Genomic DNA, 25,075 nt, shown 5'->3' with positions numbered 1-25,075 from the left:
CACCGGGGAGGGCATTTGGCCATGCATGATATCATTATGGTTCGCCGTGTGTCTTGGATAGGCAACTCACGTAAATCAAGAAACAGCGATTGCATAGTGGTAAACTTTAACAATCCAACTATAGCGGAAAGGATCCTTAGAGATGTGGGGAGAGGGGGGTAGCCAGTGGGCAGGGGATAGAGATACTGCCCCTAGGCTTCTTTTATAGGGCAACTATACATCTTCAACCCGTAATCAGGACTGGGGGCTATCACGATAGGATACCACACTTCAGGGGGCAACAGAAAATGGGGCTACGAATGTTAACACCATCAAGGGTGCCCTCTTGGGGGGGGGCTATGGGCTCCCCTCGCCATTTGAGGCTCCAAATCGCTTAGCAGGCCCTTTCAGGTCTCAGCGAATGTGATTGACTGCGTGGAGACCATACAGACTATACAACCCACAAACCCCATAATAAAAACACTGCATCTATCTGTAGTGCCCCATTAATCAACATAGCGTCTGAGTTTGCACCTCCAGTGGATACACCGGACGATCTTGTTCATATTCCATCTGACAGGGTTCAGGAAGTTAATTGCTCCGCTACACCCTCGCCCAATTTACTAGGAGAAGCTGCGCAGGGTATTACTGAAACTCATCAGGGTCATAACGTCCTTAGTTGGAACATAGTGGGGTTAGTAGGGAAAGTCATAGATCCCTCATGGGTTCAGTTTGTCAGCAAATTTGCGCTAGTTTGCTTACAAGAAACGTGGCTGGTGAATTGTGATGTCTCACTGGTAGGGTACAGAGCTTTCTTTGTCCCAGCGACTAGAGCTACTAGTGGCAGAGCCAAGGGAGGCCTTGCAATCTTTGTATCATTAGCTCTACCTTGCAGTATTAAGACCATTTCCACGGCCAATAGAAACATTCAGGCCAATTCCCTGGGACAAAAGGACAGATCCCTCCTGGCGCTGAACAGTGGAAGGGTAGAAATCAGGGCGAACAAAAAATTCACATCCTTTACCAGAGCGCTGTCTATCTGGGCGCGCTAAATCATAAATTGCGTTGCGGAGTAGATAGTTGTTAAGACATATTAAAATTGCTCTAGGCAGTACATTTGCCCCTACCCCCCCTGGAATCAGCATTGCGCCGGCGTTGTACGAAAGGGAATCTATGTGCCCTGATAACCTCATTTTCCCATTGCCAGTCTTTTAACTCAGGGAAGGCCTCTGTAAAGACTTCAACAATAAACTTGTGCACATCCTGCCCTTCCTTGGCCTCAGGTATGCCCAGAACACGTAGGTTATTACGCCTTGCGCAGTTTCCAGGTCTGTTAATTTCCACTCAACATCTGCTTTTGTCTTCTGCAAGTGTCTCGATAGCCGCTTGTTGTTTGATCAGGGAGTCCTCTGCACCAGCAATGCGCTCTTCGGTTTCCACTACTCTCGTAGTTAGCTCTGCATACGATTTTGCCATCCGTCGCACCGTGTTTTGCAGCTTCCGCACAGCTCCCTGTGTGCGCACACTCTCTGCCTTAATCTCTGCACAGTGAGCCATTATACTTTTGTAAGTAATATTCAGAGTAACCACCTCATCCTCCTCAGAGTTGCCCAGACAGAGCTCTGAGACCTGGTCACACGCATCTGGAGATGTACCGTCCCATCTAGGTTGGGCAAGAGGAGACAAAAGAGGGGAGTTTGTATCCAATTTGTGGATTCTTCTTACAGTGTCTTGATCAAGAGGTTGCTCTAAAGATTGGGCGGGAGATTGTCCTAGTTCATCACCTATCATCACCGGAGGCAGGTGACAAGTCTGACATTGAGTAAAACTTGGCTTCTGAAGTGGCTGACTCGGCATCGTTTGCGTCCTCATTTGTCTTATCTACAGCGGAGGGAATCATCTCTTTATATGTATTAGTAATTACAGCCACAGCAGCAGTTACTGAAGACCCGTTAGCAACCATCAAGTTGTCAGCAAGTTTATTGACGCTAGACCGTCACATTACTTTTATCAGCTGCAGTAACATCTCTTGTATTCCCCCCATCTTGCGGTCTTGATTGAGAGGGGGCTTGTGTACCCTCCTCCACCAGCACAGCACCAGTTTTGACTTTGGCATTAGGCTTTTTGAAAAATATTGCGGGCACCGTAAGGCTTCTAGCAGGAGTGTCTGGCAGTGTATCAGCTTGCTCACCTGGAGCCGAAGCCTGTGCCAGAACCGGGGCCGGTAGATTGTGTGCAGGCTCAGCTTGCTGTCGTTTGGTCCCGCCATTGCCTCTGCCTCGCGATGCTGATGGGCCGTTGCCCAAATCAGGCATGTCTATGCCGGGTGTAACAGCCGTGCTGGCAGCTTCACTCACGCCTACGGCGTCTGCCCCCGCAGCTGCAACACCATTTGAATTTACAGCTGAAGCGGCGCCTTGGGATTTGGCTCCTCTCCCTTTCGGAGCCATGAGTCAGTCTCGTTTCTGCTACTGCTGCTGTATGCCGCGCAGCTGCTAGCCGAGTTACACTCCGCCTCTAAACACACACGGAGCCGGCATGGAGCCAGCTGCACCTGAGGACGCCGTAGGCTCTAGCTCTGAGCTCTAGATCCAAACTTCATGCTAACCACGAACCAGACCGTGGTTACACACAAAACCGAACCAGAGCAGCTTCTATAGGCAGCAGTAGGCTACAGCACCCCGCTACGGAAGATATCCTGGGAGCTGCAGCGTAGCATCGGACATTAACCAGGTCAGTAGCTACTGGGAAGGACCGCTGAGGAGGTAGCGCACCGGTCACTCACAAGGCCACTGCTGCTGCCGCCATCTTGCCCCTTAGGGAAAAAGTCTTGAAGGGGGATAGTATTGTTATGAAATTTGCCCCCCCCGGGCACTAAATTACATTTTGAGCCTAGGGATGAGCCACACTCTTGATGCTGTAGGGATTAATATAATGCCATTGGGCTTTCTTTACCCTCCTAAAAGAAAATCCAAGAAAGCTCCCGTTTATGCTTCAAGGGCCACCACAATTTATTCCAACTTATAATAGATTTAACGCATTGTCAGGCCTAGACGACAATGAGTGACTGGACCCGGTATCAGTAGAACTAACAGTAGCGAGTCCTGTGGTGTCCCAAAGTCAGTTGGAAACACCAATTTTAGAGTCTTTATACCCTAGATTAGAATCAGTAAACTCCCCTATATATAGTACAAGCAGTGGAGATAGGACCACATTGTGTGAGGATGTGCGCTCCTGTCGCAAAGTGGGAGATTTGGTAAACGATCTGTCAGCTCCAAGGTCAAACATAGAGTATTTGCCCCAGGGAGTGAGTTCTCACCCTGAAACGAAAGATCTAAACTTAGATATCGTTTTTTGGAATGTAGCTGGCCTACTTTCTAAAATTACAAATGGAAATTGGGCAAAATTATCTAGGAAGTATAACATTATTGCCCACATGCATCAAGGGTTTTTGCATTCGCAAACGGTGCGAATCGCAAAAATCGTCCGTTTGCGAAAGCAAAACCCTTTTTTGGGATGCATTAAGGTTTTGGCTGTTTTCGCAATTTAAGAAATCGCAATTTATTTGCGATTTCTTAAATTGCGATTGCATTTCAGAAATCGCAATTTTGCGATTTCTAAAATGCAATGCATGATTATTTTGAAATTGCGAATTCGCAATTTGGAAGGGGTAAATTAGCATGAAGTTGAACTTCATGCTAATTTACCGAAAACTTTCAAACATGCACTAGTTGCATATTTGAAAGTTTTAATTTACACACACACACATGTCCTTGGGTCATGTGTGTGTAAATTGCACTTACAGTTCAATTTCAGGGGTGCAGGGAGGGGTTCTTTGAAATTGTATTCCCATTTTGCGAATCGCAATTTGAAATTCGCAAAATGTGAATGCCTTCCCAAACATTCCTATGGGCCTTTTGGCCCATAGGAATCAATGGGAAGGGTTTTCCTTAATTGCGATTCGCAAATTGTGAATCGCAATTAAGGAAAAATACTGAATCGCAAAAAAAGTTCTGATGCATAGCATTTTGCGATTTCTTAATTACGATTCCTTAATTTTCGCAATTAAGAAATCGCAAAATGTTACAATGATGCATCTGGGCATATATGTCTACAGGAGACACGGCTTTGTTCTCCAGTCCATTTGGCGGGATACAAAACCTATTTCTCAGAGGCGATCCAATCCTCTTCGGGTAGGTCAAAAGGGGGCCTAATAACGTATATATTGAATGTCCTAAACGTTAAAAAATAGAGGCTCTGAGGCTAGAAAGTAATTATCAGGTTCTTTTGGTATCTGTAAATAAGGCGTCCATCTTCTGTGTGGTAAATTTTTGTAACAATTTAAATCAAGTAGATTTAATTGATGTTTTAAGCGAGGTTTCCTTTTTATTGCAAGATCTGCGTTCAAAATACATTGACTATTCGTTTGCATTAATTTGGTGCGGTGATTTTAATCTGTCACTTTGTAAAAACATTAACACCAACAATTGTGGTATACAGGATGAAGGTGGAAATAGTTTAACTCATTTCATGCACACAAATGTTGGTACACGAAAGAATGAAATAATGATTTCGTTGGAGCTAGGTTTCGGAAATGAATTAATTAGTCCCCCTGTCTCTTTTTCCCCTACTTTTAATGGGAGAGGGCTTACAAGCACAATTGATTTTATATTAGTTTCTTATTGTGTTACACTTAATATCCAAAAGTTTGATACAACTTTAAGTGCAGTAAGTGATCACTTCCCCAACACCATGTCAATATATGTTCCTACATTATTGAAGGAGACAGTTTTTGGGAGTCTTTTGGACCAACAATCGCTGGAAATGAATAGACTCAATGGCTTCTCTTTAAAATGGGGATTGGTAGATCAAGAGCTAGTAACAGCCAATGTGGTCAAGCGAGCTCCGCCTTCCATCGAAATTTGCCTTGACTCTAACTCCACCTCGGAACAAATATTGTCCAGCTATACAACTATTACTAAAATCATTGAAGAAGAATTATTGCGGAAAAAAAGCTGGAAAAGGGACTGCCAGGAAGGGATGGTTTAATTCAGAGTGTTCAAAAACTTACTCAACACTAAAAGTTGCATTAAGTAAAAGTAACAGGGACAAGGAAGAAATTATTAGACTCCGAAAGGCTTATAACTTGGCCTTAAAAAAACGCAACATACAGATTAAAAACGGCCTATGGGAACAACTACACAATAGTTGTTCCGTAAAAGATAGTGCCACATTTTGGAGAATAGTCAAATCTCCCTTCCTCTCTGAAGCCAGTGGTTCCCAGAAGTTAAATGTAGCAGTTGATGCGAATACTTGGGTTCAACATTTCACAAAATTTTTTAGCCAGGTAGGAGATATAGCTATGCAGGAAACCGAGGGATTAGAGAGGGAGCCTCATTTAATTTAGCCATGTTTCCCCATACAGTTAAGCTTTACCCACGAAGAGGTAATAAGTGCCCTAAAAACATCTAAATCAGAGAAAGCACCAGGGCCGGATGGGGTTCCAGTCGATCTCTTTAAATATAAATTAGATTTATGGTCCCCAATGCTTACAAGAGTGTTGGAAGCAGCCAGTGAGGCAGGACTAGTTGGTTCCTGGTCCATGTCAATTCTGGTCCCAATCTTCAAAAAGGGCGACCGTCAAAGCCCAAATTGTTACTGTTGGACCCGGCCCTTTGGGCAGGTTCACCCCGAGACTTTTTGCTTTTTCCTAGCCTGTTTCTGTGACCTGGTGTTTGTGATTTTAGGCCTCTGCGCACTTTTTCACTGTGGCACAGTGTAAAGTGCTTGAGCTCTCTGTGCATGTGTGGTGAGTGACCTGCCCTCCCATTGGAATGAATGGGGAATATGTATGCCCATGGTAGTTCCTGATGTGTGGGGAGTGCAGGGGCGAGTTTGGTATGAGAGAACTCGTGAGACTGAATGCTGCGAAATGGTATATGCGGCATGATTGTGTCTAGTTTAGAAGTGCCACTTTTAGAAGTTGGCATATTTGTGTAATTTGTGTCTGGCGTGTGATTGGCTGGTGAGCCTGGATCAGGAGTGCCTGGGCCTGCTTGTGGATTGACTGTCTGGTTTGAGGGTGACAGGGGCTGGAGAGCCCAGGAGGTTGTCTGAGTCAGCCCATGGATGAAAGGCAGCATCTGCTGCCAGGGAAGTGGGAGGAGATGGCACCTGATAGTGAAGGGTTGTGCCTGCCTGACCACAATGCTAGCTCCACCCTCCCGCTGGGCGACTGTCACCTCTGTCCCTGATACTGAAGGGACTTCCCTATAACCAGTCCTAGCTGGTTCTCACACTGCCTGCACATAGACTTCAAAGACTTTTCTGTGTATAAGAAGGGGCTGTGTCCCCTTCCAAAAGGTTCTTGTTTCTGCCTTGAATCTACCAGGGGCGGGCGCTGCCCAGCCCCTGGATGCCTGGAGGACTTCTGGGGGACTTCGCTTTGCCCTGGATCCCTGCTGTTGCTGGACTGGTGACCTTTGGTTGCCTATAGCGCTTGGGGCACTTTACATTCCCCTTCTAGCACTTGGGAGCGCTTTGCTTGACTTCTAAGCGCTTGAGGGTGCTTTTTCTAGACCTTCAGCGCTGGGGAGCGCTGGGAACGGCTCTGAGCGCTGGGGAGCGCTTTTATTGATTTTCCCCGGATTGCGGAGCCTATCGAGTGCCCACCTCGATTTATTGTTTATTTGGTTTTAGAGGCCGGAGCCCACCCGGCATTTGCCCCGCGGCCATGCCGCTAGTCATAACTTTTTAAATTCACCTCGAGGGAGCCCACCCCTCGGTGAAGTGATTCCCCGCCTGCCTGCCTAAGCGGGGCCGCTGCGCTGCCCGCAGCGACCCAGGAGTGGTTGGCCGGCCGGCCAATCCTGGCGCGACCGGCCTGATGTCCCGCACACCGGCCAGAGAGGCAAGCCTGGGTTCTTCGTTGCCGGTCTCCCGTGTGGAGAGGGAGACCGGAAATGCTGGCCGAATGGAGGGAGCCCCGGAGAAGGAGAGCTGAGGCGGCGGAAGGCGCAGGCGGGGCTCCGTTGTGAGCAGGAGAGCCCCGCGCTGCCGGAGAAGAGCCCGGAGACCGAAGTGCAGTGCCAGAGGAGCCCCCCGGTGAGTGATGCCCGTAGTGAGGAAGGGCTGGGGGGGCTCCGCGACACTGATGTTGGTGCTGCTTCAAGGCACTGAGTAAGGGCGGCCCCGGATGGCAGTGGGTCGCCCCACCGTGGTTACAGAGCCCGCGAGGGGCTCTTGAGGGCCCGCATTGCTGTCCGTTATGAAGGGGCATTTGTTCATCAGAGCCCCGAGAGGCTCAAGGACGCATTTCAGTAGATTTACGAGCCCAGCGAGGCTCAAGGGCCCAGATGGTGTTTAGAGCCACAGAGGCTCTTGAGGGCCGTTGCATTTACGAGCTGATGAGAGGCTCGTGGGGGCATTTCTTTGTATAGAGCCCTGAGAAGCTCCATGGGGGCGCAGGTCGGTGCCTGTGTAGGCGACTGGGAGCATATTTGTTTAAGAGCCTGTGTGGCAGCAACGTGTGTTTTTAGAGCCTGTGTGGCTCCAGCAGTGGGCGCAGTTTGCGCCTAAGGGCCAGAGAGGGCCCCGTCGCAGTTTGTCTCCAGCTGCCCAGCAATTAGTGGGCAGCTGCACCGTTTAGGGGCAAAATGGAGAGCGAGTCCCTGAGAGGGACAGCGATGGCACAGAGGTGCCCGGCCAGTCACAGCTGCGCAGCACTTAGTGCCAGCTGCAGCGTTTAGGCCCTTGTGAGTGTTCCCAGGTGCCCAGCAAGTAGTGGGCACCTGCTACGTTTAGGCTTGTGCTTGGACTGGCGCTGCATGGCAGCGCGCCCTGACATTGGACACAGGGCATCTTAGCCCCAACAAGGCCAGTTGGCCTAGGGACTGCCACAGGTGGTGGCTTATGTAAGTTTTGCGCAATTGTATGGTTATTGCACCTCTGAAAGTGTTTTCTTGCATCATGTGTCATTCCTGCACCTCTGAATGTTTTTAGACATCATGTGATTTTTGCGCTATTGTATTGTTCTGGCACCTCTGAATGTGTAGGTGTATGCATCATGTGTCTTCCTTTTCCCTGCGCTGCACCTCTGAATGTTTTAGGCATCATGTGTCTTCCTGCGCTGCACCTCTGAATGTATTTTATTGCATCATGTGCTTTGTTCTTAACACCGCTGAATGTGTAGGTTTATGCATCATGTGTTTCCCGTTACTACTCCTCTGAATGTATATTTATGCATCATGGGTAATGTGTTCTTTCCTAGACCCCTAAATGCTGTGTGATACTTAGGTGGTTGTTCTTTTTAGTACAGGTGGTCCTAGTAAGGTCCTGGTTCCCTGCGTGACATGCTCCTAAGGTGTTTAGGGTTGCGTAGTGTGTACTTACCTGTTCCCAGTAGTTACTGGATGTGATTTATAACTGTTACTTTGTGCTACAGTGATTTTATATTCTTTTATTCTAATTTCTGACAGTATTTCATTTCTACTAAGTGCTGATTCTGACAGTGGCCCATGTGGCCCTGTCTTGTATATAATCCCTTATGAATATTGCCCGTGCCAGTTGGCACAATGTACATGTGTGATACTATCTGATGTGTTTTTACAATACAAAATTTATTTTATAATAACCTTGTGTGGAGTCTCTTTTGTGGTGTGCCTAGTATGTTGTTGCTGTTGTGTGCTGGCGCAAATGCTTTACACATTGCCTCCGAGTTTAGCCTTACTGCTCGTGCCAAGCTACCAAGGGGGGAGCAGGGGTTATCTTGGCGTGTGACTTCCCTGCCCTGACTAGAATGGTGGTTTCTGCCTAGCTTTGGCGTCAGCCTTAGCCAACCAGAAATAGCCAGTTCTAACATTGTTGGTCAGCGGTGCGGATTTGGACTTGTGTTTGCGCAGTGCCACAGCGACAACTGGCTACATTACAAAACTCTGCAGTTTATAGATAGTCACATGTTTGGGATTATTGTTTTGGATTTTTGTTTTTCCTCAAGAGTGTCATTTTCAAATGTGTTTCTGCACTTTATGTTTAGTGGCAGATGAGAGAAAGTGACAGGGCAGGACGCCAGTAGAGGGGGAGGTTCCCATAGATTAGGAATCCCTTGCTGGGTCCAGTGCCCATCCCTGGTCCTGTCCCTGTGTGGGTAGATGGAAGAGAGGGAGTGTGGAGGAGAAATGACTAGCTCAGGAGGGTGGTTATCGCCTGAGTGTAGTGTGTGTGTCTGGATTCCCCAGTATGGTAGGATCCAGTGGTGGCAGCTTAAATGTGTCCAGTGCGTGTGAAGTCCCATTCCCAGTTCCAAGAGTATGGTGCCTGGTGCTCAGTAAGAGGGGTACAGGTTGAGAGTCAGAGGCAGTGAGGAGCTGTCTCACCAGTCTGGAGGGGGAGTGTGTGGATGAGTGGTGTCTTGAACTGGAGGAGTTGGTGTGAGGTTTTTTTAAGGAGCTTGCATGTGAGGTGTACCTCTGGTGGTATGCAGGAGGTCCTGCAGAGGCACTGAACAAGAAGGTGGATGTCTGGCGGTGTGCTAGATATCTTGCAGAGGCATTAGGAAGTGAACCTAAAAGTAGTGGCTTGTGTATCTGATGATCCTGTGAATGGGAAGAGGTTCATGTGTAACCCAGCTAGGTCCCAGTAGGATGGTAGGGGTGTAGGGGCTCACGCCCTCTCTCAGTGGAGGTGGAGTGAGTGTGGGACGGTGTGTCCCACGTTGGCCTGAAACCCTATCTCAGGGCCTGGAGGGTTCCCTAAGGGAGCGCCAGGTCAGGGGCCTAAGTTGTACATAGGTCATTTGAGGAGGATCTTCCTGTGTCTAGAGGACGGGGAGTATCTGTAACCAGAACTCCGGCGGTCCTAGTGTTGGGCAGTACCGCTCCTAAGTGGAGGGTGCAGAAGTCCTGGCTCGCTGAGCATTTGACCGTCTAGAGTACTTGACCATTTGTGGGGCCTCTGGAGGTCGTTTCCCGAGGAGGGGGGAAAGCCATGTTGGGGTTGTGGCCTGACCTGGAAGGAGTACTGGAGGAGCGTGTGTCGCTGATACGCCGCTGGCGTGTGCTCTGTCTAGCCTGAGACATACTGGGCCTGTAGTCATGGAACTGGAAGGGGGTGCAGAGGGACGGTGTCCTTACTTCTGACCCCGGTGCAACCTGAGGGTTTAGATCTTAGGTTGGGAGATTAGGAAACTTCTAGGTCAAGAGGAATCACTGCCAAAGTGGATCAGCTGAAGAGACTGAGAGGGCTGCCCTTGCTGTGTGACCTGGGGCTCACCTGCAGTTTGTTGTTTCCACTAAGGTAGAGGAAAGGGGACTTTGCTGTGTGCTGTGTCCCCCCACCTGCTTGAAGAGGGACATGTGCTGTGTGCTTTGTACCTCTGAAGTAAAATAGTTTCCAGGTGGTAGACCAGTGATCGAGTGAGGTCCTGAGCTGGTAGGAGAATTGTGTTCTGGTGAGTGCTTCCCTGTGAGGGTGCGGAAACCCAGAAGTAGAGGTAGGGTGGGGCATTCTTGCCCGTGACCTCTGGTCAGCCTGGGGGTGTGGACCCTAGGTTGTTGGATCAGTGGTAGTTGAAGCTACACTGAGAGAGAGAGTGGAGAATGGCTATTGTGTGCCAGGGGTTACTACCCCCGCTCTGTGGATTGGTTAGGACCTGTGAGATGTGGTTGGTCTTGGCCATGGATGACTGGGGAGTACCAGTGTGGTATCCTAGTTGTGTCAGAGAGTTATTATTTGGAGGTAACCAGGTGGGTTCAGAGTGGCGTAGAACCGGAAGGTGTCCCTGCTGTGCGGGTCCGTGTCCGTGTTTTGTCGCCCAAAGCAAGGAAGCCCATCAGTGGAGTGATTGGTCTACCCTGCGTTTTGGCTGGAAGGGGGTTGTGTTGGACCCGGCCCTTTGGGCAGGTTCACCCCGAGACTTTTTGCTTTTTCCTAGCCTGTTTCTGTGACCTGGTGTTTGTGATTTTAGGCCTCTGCGCACTTTTTCACTGTGGCACAGTGTAAAGTGCTTGAGTTCTCTGTGTATGTGTGATGAGTGACCTGCCCTCCCATAGGAATGAATGGGGAATATGTATGCCCATGGTAGTTCCTGATGTGTGGGGAGTGCAGGGGCGAGTTTGGTATGAGAGAACTCGTGAGACTGAATGCTGCGAAATGGTATATGCGGCATGATTGTGTCTAGTCTAGAAGTGCCACTTTTAGAAGTTGGCATATTTGTGTAATTTCAATCAATCAATCAATCAGTGACATTTATAGAGCGCACTACATACCTGTAGGGTCTCAAGGCGCTGGGGGAGGGGGGGTGCCGCTACTGCTCGAACAGCCAGGTCTACACATTGCCTCCGAGTTTAGCCTTACTGCTCGTGCCAAGCTACTAAGGGGGTGAGCAGGGGTTATCTTGGCGTGTGACTTCCTTGCCCTGACTAGAATGGTGGTTTCTGCCTAGCTTTGGAGTCAGCCTTAGCCAACCAGAAATAGCCAGTTCTAACAGTTACCGACCCATATCCCTTCTGGATTCTCTAGGGAAGGTCGCTGGACATATTTTATTAGATCGACTCCAGGATTGGGCAACAGATCACAATGTATTTTCGGACTTACAATATGGGTTTCGCGAGGGGTTGGGTACAGTGGACCAGGCCTTGAACCTTTCACTCTTAATTGGGAAATATGTTCAAGCAAAAGGGGGTACTTGCACATGGTTTATGTGGACCTGACTGCAGCCTTCGACTGTGTCAGTCATATTAAACTATGGGCAATTATCTTAGCTATGGGGTGGACCCTGCATTGGTGAATTTTTTATGGGAACTCTATTCCGGGACATTGGCGAGAGTCAGGTACGGAACAGGGGGAGAACTTACTGAGTCCTTTCGGATAGAGAAGGGGTCAGACAAGGTTGTGTTCTGGCCCCCTTCTTATTTACACTATATACAAATGGGCTCGAAGCAGCGATGGTGGAAGGGAGCCAGGACCTGCCAACAATCTGTCGTCGGCCTATTCCAGCGCTATTATACGCCGACGACGCAGTGATCCTGGCAAAAAAAAACCTCCAGCTTTAGCGGTCATTTAAATAAGTATTGTACTTTCATGAACTCCCTGAACCATCAAAGTAAATATAAAAAAAGACCTATGCCATGCATGCTGGCCCCAGACCGAGAAAAATCAAAGCTATCTCTGTTAATGATACCATACTAGAGTGCACTGCATCTTATTCCTATTTGGGGATTATGATAGATAATAAGTCCAAATGGACAATAGCCATTAATGCGAGGAAACTATTATTCCTGAGGGCCGCCACTGCGCTGGTGGTATTTGCTCAGACGTTAGGGAAGAGATCACCGTAGGCAATGTTAAAGATCTTCCAGGCTAAATGTGTCAGTGTTGCTAGTTATGGTTCGGGGCTATGGGGTTATTTGAATACGGAAGCAATACAGAGGGTTGAGAACTCCTTCTTACGATATTTATTAGCGGTCCCTCAAAGTACTTCAACATATGGCTGCCACATAGAACTAGGGCTGGATTACATATCGGATATCTTAAAAATTCAACCGATTATGTAATGGCGCCGCATTTGGACTACAGTCCAGTGCGACCCGACACAACGCCTTTTAGAGGATTGCATGACGCTTGACAATATGCACAAGATTAAATGGCTAGCCTACGTGAAGTCCTTTTTTAACGATCTAGGTCTCCAGAGATATTTCTATGATCCGCTAACTATCTCCGAGATTCCTAAGAACGAGTTGAAAAAATGATGTCTCCTCCATTTAGGCCAGTTACGATTAACTACTGAGATAGGGAAAAGCTCAACTCAGCACTTACTGGCTATTCAAACTACTTTTTCCATTAAACCGTATCTAACATTTAACTTGAACCAATATGAAAATTTTTTGTTAACTCGTTTTAGATTTGATATCTTTTTTCGGTTAATTTATTTTCCACAACAGAATGACTGGTCAAGGAATTTACCACTGTGCTCATGTGATACTATCTCTTCACAATCTGCAATCCATATATTTCTGTTTTGCAGATTTTATGAGATTCCACGTAGACTTTGGATTGTCCCCATACTGAGATCTATGGGGTTGAGGGCTTGCCGTCCATCCTTTTTAGCGCTCCAACTTTTGGATAATGAGGCATATGCCAAATCTATAGCTCGTTTTTTGAAATTTTGTGCTAACCACCACCACGACCTTGGTCAGATGCTGATATATATGTATACCCAAATTATGAAGTTTAAAAATTTTAAATATTGAATTAATTAACAAGCATGTAAATGGATTGTTGTATGATTCTTGCTGATTCCAACTTATGCAACAAATTGTTTTAAATGTACTTTTATGGTTTTTCTAAAAATTATGAAAACCGAATAAAGATGATTTGAACTTGATCTTGAACTGGAGCATTCACCTTCAGCTTGATGTCGTGACCTCTCATGGGGTGTGATATTACTGTGCCTTTAATAATGTTGTTACAATTTCCACAATGCACACATGGTCTGGTTCCTTTGTAAGCTGTAGGTGTTTCTGTCTTTGACTTAAGTATCTCCCCAAGGTTCTTCCCTCTGGTGTGGGCGAAAAGTGGTGGTCTGTCGAATATTGAATTGAAATAGGGTTCTAAATTCAAAATAGGCCAATGCCTTCGAATTATCCTTTTGAAGTTTGTGCTTGATGTGGAAAACTTAGATACTACCACCATTCTGGCATTATCAATTTTTTTGTTCTCCTTTAGTAGATCAGTTAGCTTCATCTGATTCACCCGTTCCTTTGCAGTGGTGATGGTTGCTTGAGGATATCCTCTTTTAGCAAATCTCTCTCCCATTTCTTCAATTCTTTGTGTGGCTTTCATAGGATTAGACGTGATTCTTTAAAATCCCATCATTTGCGATGTAGGGAGATGTTGTTTCAGCGCGGTCTGGTGGAAGCTGCTATAATGCAATGTATTATTTTTGTCAGTGCTCTTTTTATACATGTCTGTCTCTATCCCATTTCCTGATAGCGTAACTTCTACATCTAAGAACGTAAATTTTTTATCGGAAATTTCCCATGTCAATTAAATTCGTTTGTCGGTCATGTTCAGTTGTGACAATGCTTCCTCTAATTTTTCTCTTGTGTTTTTCCAAATTATGAAGATGTCATCTATGTATCTTACTATGAGTTTAGTGTCTGTTTGCCAATTGGGGTTACTGAGGATGTTCTCTTCTTCATATGCCTTCATAAAGATATTCGCATACACAGGTGCAGCGCAATTGCCCATTGACGTGCCCACGAGTTGCTGGTACCAGTCTTCTTTGTATTTAAAATAGCTTTGGTATAAAGTAAATACCATTAATTCCATCAAAAAAGTCTGCATGGGTAGGTTCAGGTTGGTCGCCAGTATCGCTTGCTCCATTGCCTCTATCCCTGAAGCGTGCGGAATCGACGTGTAAAGCGACTTAACATCTGCTGTGCATAATAGCAGTTGCTCTTCTTGTCTGATTTCCACTGTTTGAAATTTTACTAGGAAATCTGTTGTGTCCTTGATATATGTGGTCATCTCTTTTACTGTTGGTTGCATGTATTTATCTAAAAATTGCCCAATGGGTTCATGTAGGCTCCCTCTCGTGGAGACAATCGGTCTTAGTGGTGGATCTCTCAAATTTTTGTGAACCTTTGATGTCATGTAAAAACTGAGACTTTTAGGATTAGCTTTCAATAGAAAACTTTTAGTTCTTTCCTTGATCACACCGTTCTCATAAGCCCTCTGGATAATCTCTTCTAAAATCTTCATGTATTCATTGGTCGGATTCCTGTCTAATTTTAAATAGATCGTAGAATCAGAAATGTGTTCCTGGATTTCAGCCTCATACATGCTGATATTCATTATCACTAAACCTCCTCCTTTGTCAGCTTTAACGCAAATAATGTGATCGTTGTTGGCCAATTTTTTAAGTGTCTCTATGTCTTTTTCGATAACATTTTTCCTGATATTTTTATTGCACTTCATTTTGGTTAGATCCTGTTTAGCCAAATTCTCAAACAGACCTAACGTTTTGTGGCTTGTTGGAGCTTGGTACGTGCTTTTAGGTCTTAATCCCATTTTCAAAAAAATGCCTCAATCTCAGCTTCCTCATTAATCTAAACAAACTAATCTCTAATTCCAGAGTGTTAGTATTCAATTCAATTCAATTATACTTTATTCAGATTTTAGTGAGTGAAAAAACCATATAAGTTCAATAATAAAAACATTTGTTTAAAAATAGTGAGACTGTTTACATCTATAATACAATAAATATATTAAAAAGAATGTAAAACATAGTTAATATTTGCCATTTTGCTGCGAGGACCACTTCATGTCGGAAACATAAAAATATGCAGAATATCCAGGTATAAAAGTCAATCAGAACATGATAAAAGATAGGAAAGAGTAGGCAAAAAATGGCCAATTTTTACATAAAGTGCAAGTGTTTCAACAGGATAGTTCTAAATTTGGTCTGTGTTTTAGGCAGAGTTTTAAAAATCTAGCCAAACTTTTTGCAAAACACTCTGTTTCCAGATATTGGATTGCCAGAAAGGCTGGACGGTATTATCAAAGCCCTAGAATTTTTAATATTGGTATGACCCACTGTGACCTTGCTTCCTGATAACATTTACAAAATATAACCACATGAAATGTGGACTGAGAAAAGACGCCGTTACAGGGACAAGGAGTCAGTGGATTCGACCAGTCATTGACCTTAGAAAATGTGATCAAATGGTGAAATGTGTTTATTCTAAAACGAATTAGAACAAACCTGTCAAATCCGCTCAGATTGAAGGTCAAATAAGACTGGATGTTCAAAGTAGTTTGAACCTGTAAAATGTGTTGGGCTGAACTTTTGGCGGACTCAGTAGCCAATCGTAGTTCCGCCATATGCGCCAGGCATAATTTCTTAACGTTTTTTCTGGGAAACTCAGTAATCTGTTGTGGATTATAATAGTACCGGGAAAGACCCAGGTCAGTCAAAAAATATTTTATATAAGCCAACCAGGCCATTTTATGTACCTTGTTGAAGGCAAGGCAATCGCTTATGAGCTCCCTGTAGAACGCTAATTTTGGCACAGACCATATTTGGTGCCATAATAGGAGCGGTTGAAGTCTGACTAGGTCAGTACCATATGGGAGGCCAAGTTCTATAATGCAAGTAAAGGTGGAGGTACTACGCGGAACCGCTAAGAGGTACCTAAGGAAACTATTCTCCACCTTTTAAAGTGCCTCCACTCTTGCATGACCCCAGACTCCTGCTCCATAGATCGCCACGCTAAGACATTTAGCCTGGTAAATCTGAGTCATTTCTACAGGCGATCATTTGCCCAGCCTGTGGGCAAAATTAACCAGGGCAGTGGTAGTCCTAATAAACGACAGCTTCCTTGCCTCTATTGCCTGCTTCCAGGAAGATTTGTTATCTATTAAAATACCAAGATAGGGATATGCAGTGGTGGTTTCCAATTTGAGTTGTTCAATAAATATACTGCATGTTTTCTTATTCCCAGCCCCTGCAGTCATGACGAAAGTTTTTTTAATATTTACTTTTAGATCCAATTCTGCCATGTAGGTATAATATCTGTCAACTGCATATTGGAGTTCTAGGGGGGTTTGCGCTATAATTACGGCATCGTCCACATAGAGTAGGGCGGGTATTGGTCTTTTTCTCACTCATGGTAGGTCCCTGGACCCCTTCAACATTGCCCGCTCCAGCCCGTTGGTATAGAGCGAGAACAGGAAGGGGGCCAGGACACAGCCTAGCCTGACCCCTCTTTCCACTCTGAACGGCTCTGTAAGATTACCCCCGTTCCATACCTAACTCTGGCCGTTGCATTTGAATACAATTCTTTTAGAAAATTTAGTAAGGGAGGATCAACCCTCATTTTACTCAATACCTTCCACAATTTAGAATGGCTTACGCAGTCAAATGCGGCTGACAGATCTACGTAAGCCATGTAAAAACCACCCCCCTTAGCACTCGTGTATTTGGCCATCAGTAGGGCCAGGTTAAGGGCTTGTTCTGTTGTGCCCATACCCTCCCTGAACCCATACTGAAGATCAGAGAGAATGTTATGATCCTCTGACCAATGGGTTAGGCGGTCAAGAATGATTCGTCCTACTACCTTTCCCAAGGAGTCTAAAAGGGATATTGGCCGGTAGCAAGTTGGAGACTGCCGGTCACCCTTTTTGAATATCGGGACCAGTATGGACTTAGTCCAGGAATCGATAAGGCAGACCTCGCATGATGCTAACAGAATCCTTGTAAGTATAGGAGACCAGAGGTCTATGTTGTACTTATAAAAGTCCACAGGGACCCCTTGCTAGCTTTTAATGCAATTTCTACTTCTTGGATGGTAATCTCGAGTGGGATAGGGAAGGATGTGGGGGAGAGGGTATGGTTTAACCCATCAACATCGTCTAGTGGGGTACTTTCATCAGTCGCTATTCTAAAAATCTGTGAGAAGTGATCTATCCATGTTATTTCATCAATGGCTACTTCTATATTGGGGGTTTCTCTATCGTCATTTAGGAAAGACATTTTAACAATTTTCCAGAAGGACGTGAAGTCCTTTTCGGAACAGCTCTTGTGTAATTGATCCCAGGCCTCATTTTTTATTTCAAGTTTCTTTGTTTTTATGGCCTTATTATAGGCTTTCCTCAGAAATGCTATTTTATTTTTGTTTCTTATTGGTTTTCGTAAGGAGTCTTTTAAGGCAGAGTAAGCCTTTTTGCATGTGCTATTGAACCATCCCTGGGTTATTTTTGTTTGCCTCTGCTGTACAGTGAGATCATCTTTTATTGTTCTTGCTATGGCTGCAAAGTTTGTTAAAATCTCCGCATGTGTGGGAGAATCACTCAGGGAAACCACTATAGAGTCTGCAGTTTTTTACCACTGTCTCAGTTATTCATATTGGATAAATTTTTTCCCATTTAAGGGAATATCCGTTTAGTCTATCTAAGATCAATTTAGCTTATGCTAATGCTTTAGACCTGGGCTTGTGCATGGAAGTGTTTGGGTTGTTTAATTTTATGCTAATCGGGAAGTGGTCACTAATCGCGTTTTTTTGAATTCTAAAATGTAATAATCGGGACGCTATATTTCTGGATACGCATATAAAATCAATTATAGTATTTGCACCTCTTCCACTAAACGTCTGGGTCAACACAACCTGGGGTATGACCAGCTCGTTGGCTAATGCGAGATCTATTAAAAAAAGGGTCTCATTTAAGCAGTTCCCAATTATCGTGTGAGGGAAATGAGTTAGATTTTTCCCCTCCTCGTCGGTCAGGCTGGACGCTGGGCAGTTGGCATTGCCACACGGGGATATGTTAAAGTCACCTCCCCAAATTATGAGCATATTTTTGGAGCTCTTAAATTTGAAGTCCAACAGAGTGGACCTGATCTCTTTCAAAACGGGAATAAGCTGTATGTTATAAATGTTGTTATAAAAATTAACCAAGAGATAGGAATCTTGTTTGGTTATTCCCAGAGAGATTATTTGAAAGTTTGGCTCTAATTTAAGGGGGACAATGTATTTATAATCTAAAAGATTGGATATGAATGTTGACAGATGACCTTTCGCTCTTCCAGATGTAGAAGGAATAGCAGAAGAAAAGTAGGTTTTGTATCCCTGCAAATGTGTGGGAGAAGTGGTCCACGTTTCCTGCAGACATATGACTAAAAATTTACTAGAATATTTAATCCAAATATCATTATCTATTTTGGTTCGGAGTGCCGCTATGTTCCAAAATACTATGTCGATTCCTAACCTATCCCAATCTCCCTTCTCCTGTGGTCCCAATTTGTCATTACTCCTTGTGTGCGTAGGGCTGTCCCGTTGTATCACATCCGATAGTTCCGTTTGTTCCTGTGGCACGGTATGGAGTAGGTTAGGGACTACATTTTTTACTGAGTTAGAAAAATAGTTATCCCGGGGTCTAAGACTCTCTGTGATTGTAGGAGGTTGTGGAATATAGGGGGAGAATGTTATAACTAAGGGAGTATATGCCTCCTGACATCTGAATTTGGTAATATTGAGTCAATCGATGTCCCCAAGGCCCGATAAAAGGCTAAACCTGTTATTTGGATGGCGATACTGGCAATTTCCAAAGTGGGGACCGTAGATGTTGGTGTATATGTTTGTGTTGTTAGGACCAGCCCCGGTACAAGGTGGATAGAAGAATCCTAGCGGCAGGACACTAATGTCACCTGAGACTACTGTGTATCCACGTTCTGCCCATAGAATATTCTTCACTAATTCTGGGGTTTTAAAAGTGAGAACTATACAGTCGCCATGACAAGTTTTTCTGCGAGACCCAACCCAGTGTACCCTCCTAGCCATCATAACCCCTTCCATGCTGATGACGAACCCCAGCCGTCATGCACTACGGTGCTCGTGTGCTGATGACGGCTGGGGTTCGTCACGGCCCGCCCCTGTTCGTGCTGTTTACAGCACACCAGGGGAATCGAGGCCGCATGGAAAGGGTTAATCTCACTGAACAGTTGGTGGGTTAGACCCGTCCTTTCCCCTAACCAATAAAGAGATTTATTCCTCAAGGAGTCCCAATTTTATTTTTGTGATGGTGCTAATTTTGGGACATTTGTTAGAACGACTACATACGGAGTTACTTCCGGTGGTAAATGTAAATGCTGATCTATACTGAATTTGTCCGGATGTCTTCCATAAGGAATGGATCCAGGAGTAACCTTTGGTTGTTGAAAATGAGGATTAAAACTGCTAGTGGGTCCTATTATAGTAGTTGCCCTGTGTTCATTTCTTGACCCTATGTCGGGTAATGAGTTTGAGGTGTTCTTCTGTAAGGGTAAATCTTTTATTATCCAATTTATATTGTGTGGAGGGTTAGGCTGGTTCAGTGGATTTATTATTTTAGTGTCAATGTCTATGGGATATAACTGTCTGGTTAATAAGTTGTTCCCTGTGATCGCAGTGGCTTGTTCAGAATTTGCCAAATGTTGAGGGTTCGCATGCTCAGGGTTTCTTGCAATTATTTGCTCTATTTTGATCTAATCTATGGCTCATTTGATCTAATCTAACTCTTAGATAGAGGTCCATTCTTTCCACTAGTGTCGCTAAGTTTCTTATTTCATTTGAATTGTTTTCACTTTTTCTATTGCTATCTTCCTTCCCCTTATAAGAGGCTTTTCTAGTTCCCACTCTCTTTTTTCCTTGGTAACCCTGTTTTGTGACTAGTAACGAGGTGGGCTTCAGTGTTTTTTGGGAGCTGTTATTATTTTCTCTGTGTTTCTGGACACCCATTTTTTCCGTGCCCTGTACTGGGTTCTTCTGCTTCTTCTGGGGGGGCTGTTTCGGGGAGTCCGAGTCAGTTACTACTATCTCATCTGAGTGAAGCAGTACACAACCATTTAAAGCTGGTTTTGATTTTGAGGCTTCTGCCAGGGTTTCTAATAATTCAATTTGGTCCGGGGGCGAAGCAGAACCTGCTTCCAGTGACTCGACCACTGATGATATTTGTTTATCTAAAGCACCCATGGCACCCGTCAGGTAGCTTAATAAAGTTTGCTGTGTATCCCCCAAATTTTGGACTTGTCCCCCCACCTTGGGGCTGGGCATCTTTCTCTTGCCCATACTCCTTCCAGAAGAATTATTTTAATCAACAGGGTTTTATATAATACGATTTTGTTATAGATTTCCCCTGTCCCTCCGCTGTTAATCCAAAGAGGAACCCCAAAAATCTGGTGATTTAATTAAAAAACACTTAATTAGGAAGATAAACACAAACTACACAGTCAGTATAAGTGCACTAATAGTTCCACGAAGGCGGAGGGTCAAGTAGTTAGTCAATCAGGTAACCAAGAATAGCGATTTTTCCTTACTGTCTTATCTTCCTCTGATGCAAGCCTGGAAGTGAGGCTTAGGAAATAGGCCCAGCCCGGCCTCAACCGGCCTCTGACGGGCGCGGACGGGCCCGCCCTTGGCCCGGGCTTCGCCCGGGCAGCGCCCGCGCGCATCCCATGCTGCGGGAGTCCGCGTGGCTATTTCAGCGCCTCCTGGCACTTGGGTGAATGACGCACTTCCGAGGCGCCCCCAAGCACTCCGGGATGTGTAGTTCCCCTCAGGTCGGGCAGCCAGATAGTGCGAGTGAGTGCGGCTTGATGTATTGAGCCGCATACAGCCAGCGGTAGTCCCCCTCCTGTGGCCTTGATCGGCGGGAGGGTGTGCAGCAGTTCAGGAATCTTGGCAGCAGGTATTTGCGCGCGGAGCGTTAGTATGTGTGGTAGGGACAAAAGATGTCCCTTTTTGTAGAAGTGTTAGTTCATTGTGTGATATTGTGAAATCTGAAATATTAATCACTAGTTGTCTTTCACTGTTGTTTTCTTCTTCTCTTTCAATTTCCCTGCAATACTCCTTGTGTTGGGTACCTCTTTTTCTCTTTCCCCTCCTGGGTCGCCTTTTTGCTGGTCGCCTTGTTCTAAAAAAAGGCACATGGATATTTGGATATTTGAATACTTATCTGTTGAATACATCATATATTTCGACTGTAATTCGACTGTAAGACAAATATGTTATCTTTTTGATTTAAAGCGATCCTCCCTGAGGAAGGGCTCTATGCCCGCAATGCATAGGATCTTAAGCTGGATGCCATAAGTCATGTGTATTAATGAAATGACAAAACAATTTCATGAACAATAACTTACAAAGATGAAAATAAGAATATGAATAAAGATTCGAATTTGAAATTGAAATGAAGTGAATTACATTCATTTATGGAGTCCTTGGGGTAATACCAAGAACAAGAAGGTGTGCACAAGGGGATGTAACTAATGAATAATTAGTAACACATGTGTCAAGTTTGTAGGTAGACGTCCAGGACAAGAGGCGTTACCCTTGGAGCACCCATAATTTTCCAAGCAAACCAGCTTTAATTTGTATTTGAATTAAACCAAGGCTGTGCACTAATCTCAACCATATTCACATATTAACCCCCTATTATAGAAATGTACCCTGCTGAAATGCTGTATTTAAAATGGAGACCATGGCTGTACGTTGTGCCACCTGACTGCAGTAGGTTAGCGGTCTAGATGTTAGGTACCCAGCCACCCCTGCTTTTGGAGGGAAAGCCTGGCACCCAGGGTGCTCTACTCCTCCCCCTGAGCCAGTTTGAACCAGTTCGCCAGAGAATTCCAGAAGCTTCTGGCACTGTCTTGTAGGTGGGGTGAGGGGGTTATAAATAAGGGAGATGTGCCACCATGTGCTGAGACAGTGCTGGGACAGGAACGTGAGGGGACCTGCTGCCAGGGGATACCGCCACTTGGGCCTGTGTGCTGGACCCTGCACCCATCTATCACCCCTCTAGTGTCCCCAGGGCTAGTGGAAGCCCCACTTCAGGAGTTCAGGTGGCTGTTCAGGAGGAGGGCCACGCTGCAGTGGAGGATTGTGTCAACCTACCGCCCTGTTTTGATGAAGCCCCCACTGACTCTTGACCTGGCCCAGTAGTGCCTGCTGCACTGTCCCCCGGCCCCCTGAGGAAGTAGGGCCCTCCTAGGTCCCTGAAGCTGCCGGGACCCTGCGCCATGCCAGCGCTGCACCTAAAAGCGCCTTGGACTGGACCTCCACCACCCAGGAGGTGAGAAGCGTTACCCTGGGGCTTGCTGCTGGGACTGTCCGCCCCCCCTTCGCTGTGTGCCTGAAGCGCTGTGCCTAGAAGAAGCGCTGCATGCCGGGAAGAGTTGCTGCCTGATGTGCACCTGTCAAGTGCTATACCTCAAGCCCCAGAGAAGAGGAGCTGAGGCCTACCGGCCTGATCACCAAGTGGAAGGGGCTGCTGGTATGCCCCCACGTCGTGTGGATCAAGCGCTATAATCTTGAAGCTGTGCCCCTTGGAAGCGCTGGGCCTCTGAGACCTGCTGCTGGCCTGAGCACTGTGAGCGCTGCTGTGACTGCCCCCAAAGCGCTGTAAGTGCCTGACCGCTATCCGTGCCCTTTTAGCTTGGGGCCCTGAGAATGCTGTCTCCCTAAGCGCTGTGGCTGAAAGCACTGCTGGCCCCATCACAGCCTCCGCCTAGTACCCGTAGAGCGCTGTGGGGAAGAGAAGCGCTAGCTGGGCAACTCACCGCCGCGGCCCCCACACTGCCTGCCGAGGCGTCAACCTGCCGCTCACTGCGAAGGCGCTGCACCGGAGCGCGCCTGAGGTCGAGTGTCACCGCTGCGGCCCCAGCGCCAACGTCCTGATCCCTGCGGCAGCCCCCGGAGCTGGGAAATGGCGGCCGCCAAATTCCAGTAGGCCGCGCTGGGCCTGAAGCCATCACGCCCCTCACGTGACGGGGGTGCCCTGCCGCGTCATCGGCTGCGCCCCGCCTTTGCTGCCGGCTATTGGAAGTGAGGCCGACACGCCCTGCATGCCGCGCTGCCATTGACGGCCGTGGGCACGCCCCCTCTCAGCCGCCTGTGATTGGACGGGGCCCGGGAAGCCTCTGGAGGCCTGGGACCGGGAGAGGAACCCACGCGGGGGCTCAGGGAAAGTGCGAGAGCCCCCCTTCAGCCGGCCCAAGCCCCGGAGGGGCGCCACACCCCCAGGAGGCCCAGATGCCGCCGGAGGGCACTAAAGTGAGCGCTTGCCCCCACCGGGTGTTGCACCAGCCGCCATTACCGCCGCAAGGGGCCCGAGTAGGCCCGAAGACTTCAGGTAAGGCCAGGGGGAGGCCCCAAGATCGCCCATCCCCCGGGAGACCTATAATTGGGCCTTGTTGGCCCTAGTTGCATACCAGCCCCCCTGAACTGGACAAACGCCCAAATTAAGTACCGGTTGACTGGTGTTGGTGACAATGGTAACCCCTGGCTAGGGGAGTGCTCTCGCCAGCCTGCCCTTAGCAGGCAGCTGAGTTGAGGTTAATGATAGTGGATTTGGCCCTGAAAACATCAGTAGTAGAAAAAGTGAACTACTCAAAGAAGAAAATGCATCTTCATCATTATCAGTCTTGATTCTGAAAATATATTAAATTATGTTGAATGAGCTTATCAATTGGTGCTATTGGAGAAAATTAATTGAAATTGGAAAATCAGAGAAGCAGTACCAGCTATATGTGGGGGTGCTACCGTTTAGGTCAATTTGAGAGATATTGTTTTGGGGAAAAATAGACATCGGTAAAAGAACTAGAAAGGAGGCAGTTTTCCCCTTTATTTGAAACATCTTGCAAGACCCATTTCCCCTTTATTTGATACATCATGCAAATGCGATCAAAGGGACAAAGTACATTGAGAGCATTACTGGTAGTCATCAAGATACTAAAACATTCATGTATACATATGTTTTTATATGATTATTTGTCTTGGAAAGTACTGATTTGTAACATTTTGCCTTCTTGTAGCACAAACTATCATTCAAAGGAGCGGTTTTTGTTGGTTGTGTATACCTATCCTATACAGACTATAAATCAAAGTTGTGGAAGTTATGCCGCCAGAAATGTCAGCTTCGGTGTTTGATGGGGCCAAAATTGCCCTCATAGGGTACATATCTTTAAGGTAAGGCTTATTTTCATATTTTGTAATGTTGCCAGATTAGTTTGGTTCGTGAGATATGGGTGTCAAAGAGATCTTGGTTCCTCTAAAATACCTGGCTCCTACAATGTAGATTGACTTCCCGCCATGACATTTTCAATTGAACTATGCTATGAATGAGTATGTTTACATTACTAGCAACCACAACAAGATGGTAGACAGGGTGCTGAAACTTTTCAAAGACTCACCCCCAGTCAAGAGATCTGGGCCTAAATCCATAATTCTTTTGCTCAATGTGCCACTCCAGTTTGGATCCAGCCATATTCAAATCAGTATTGACCCTGCTCCCCATGGGGACAACCCAGCCCACACTGCCAGGCCAAGTTCTTCCTGGACAGAAAACAAGCATCCTGAGACCTGTTTTGGCGTATCACCCCATATCAGCCAGGCTAGCTTGAATCCAGTTGCACTGCGAGAAAGGAACCCGTGTCTGGGCATACCCTTGGCCACTTAGGGTGAACATAGCAAACACAAGATGATGGATGGAGTGCTGAAACCTTTCAAACACTCACCCCCAGTCAAGAGATCTGGGTTGAATCCATTGTTCTTTTGCTCACCATGCC

General features: G+C 46.2%; 1 protein-coding gene across 4 annotated transcripts in view; it reads right to left on the bottom strand.

The window, feature by feature from the left end:
* Window positions 1-25,075, bottom strand: part of LOC147708329 (FERM domain-containing protein 6-like) — a 649,337-nt gene that overhangs the window by 307,888 nt on the left and 316,374 nt on the right. The window lies entirely within an intron of this gene.

This window comes from Lissotriton vulgaris, chromosome 6 (genome assembly GCF_964263255.1).
Source record: "Lissotriton vulgaris chromosome 6, aLisVul1.2, whole genome shotgun sequence".
Taxonomy (NCBI): Eukaryota; Metazoa; Chordata; class Amphibia; order Caudata; family Salamandridae; genus Lissotriton; species Lissotriton vulgaris.
This window is presented reverse-complemented; position numbering and strand designations above follow the sequence as displayed.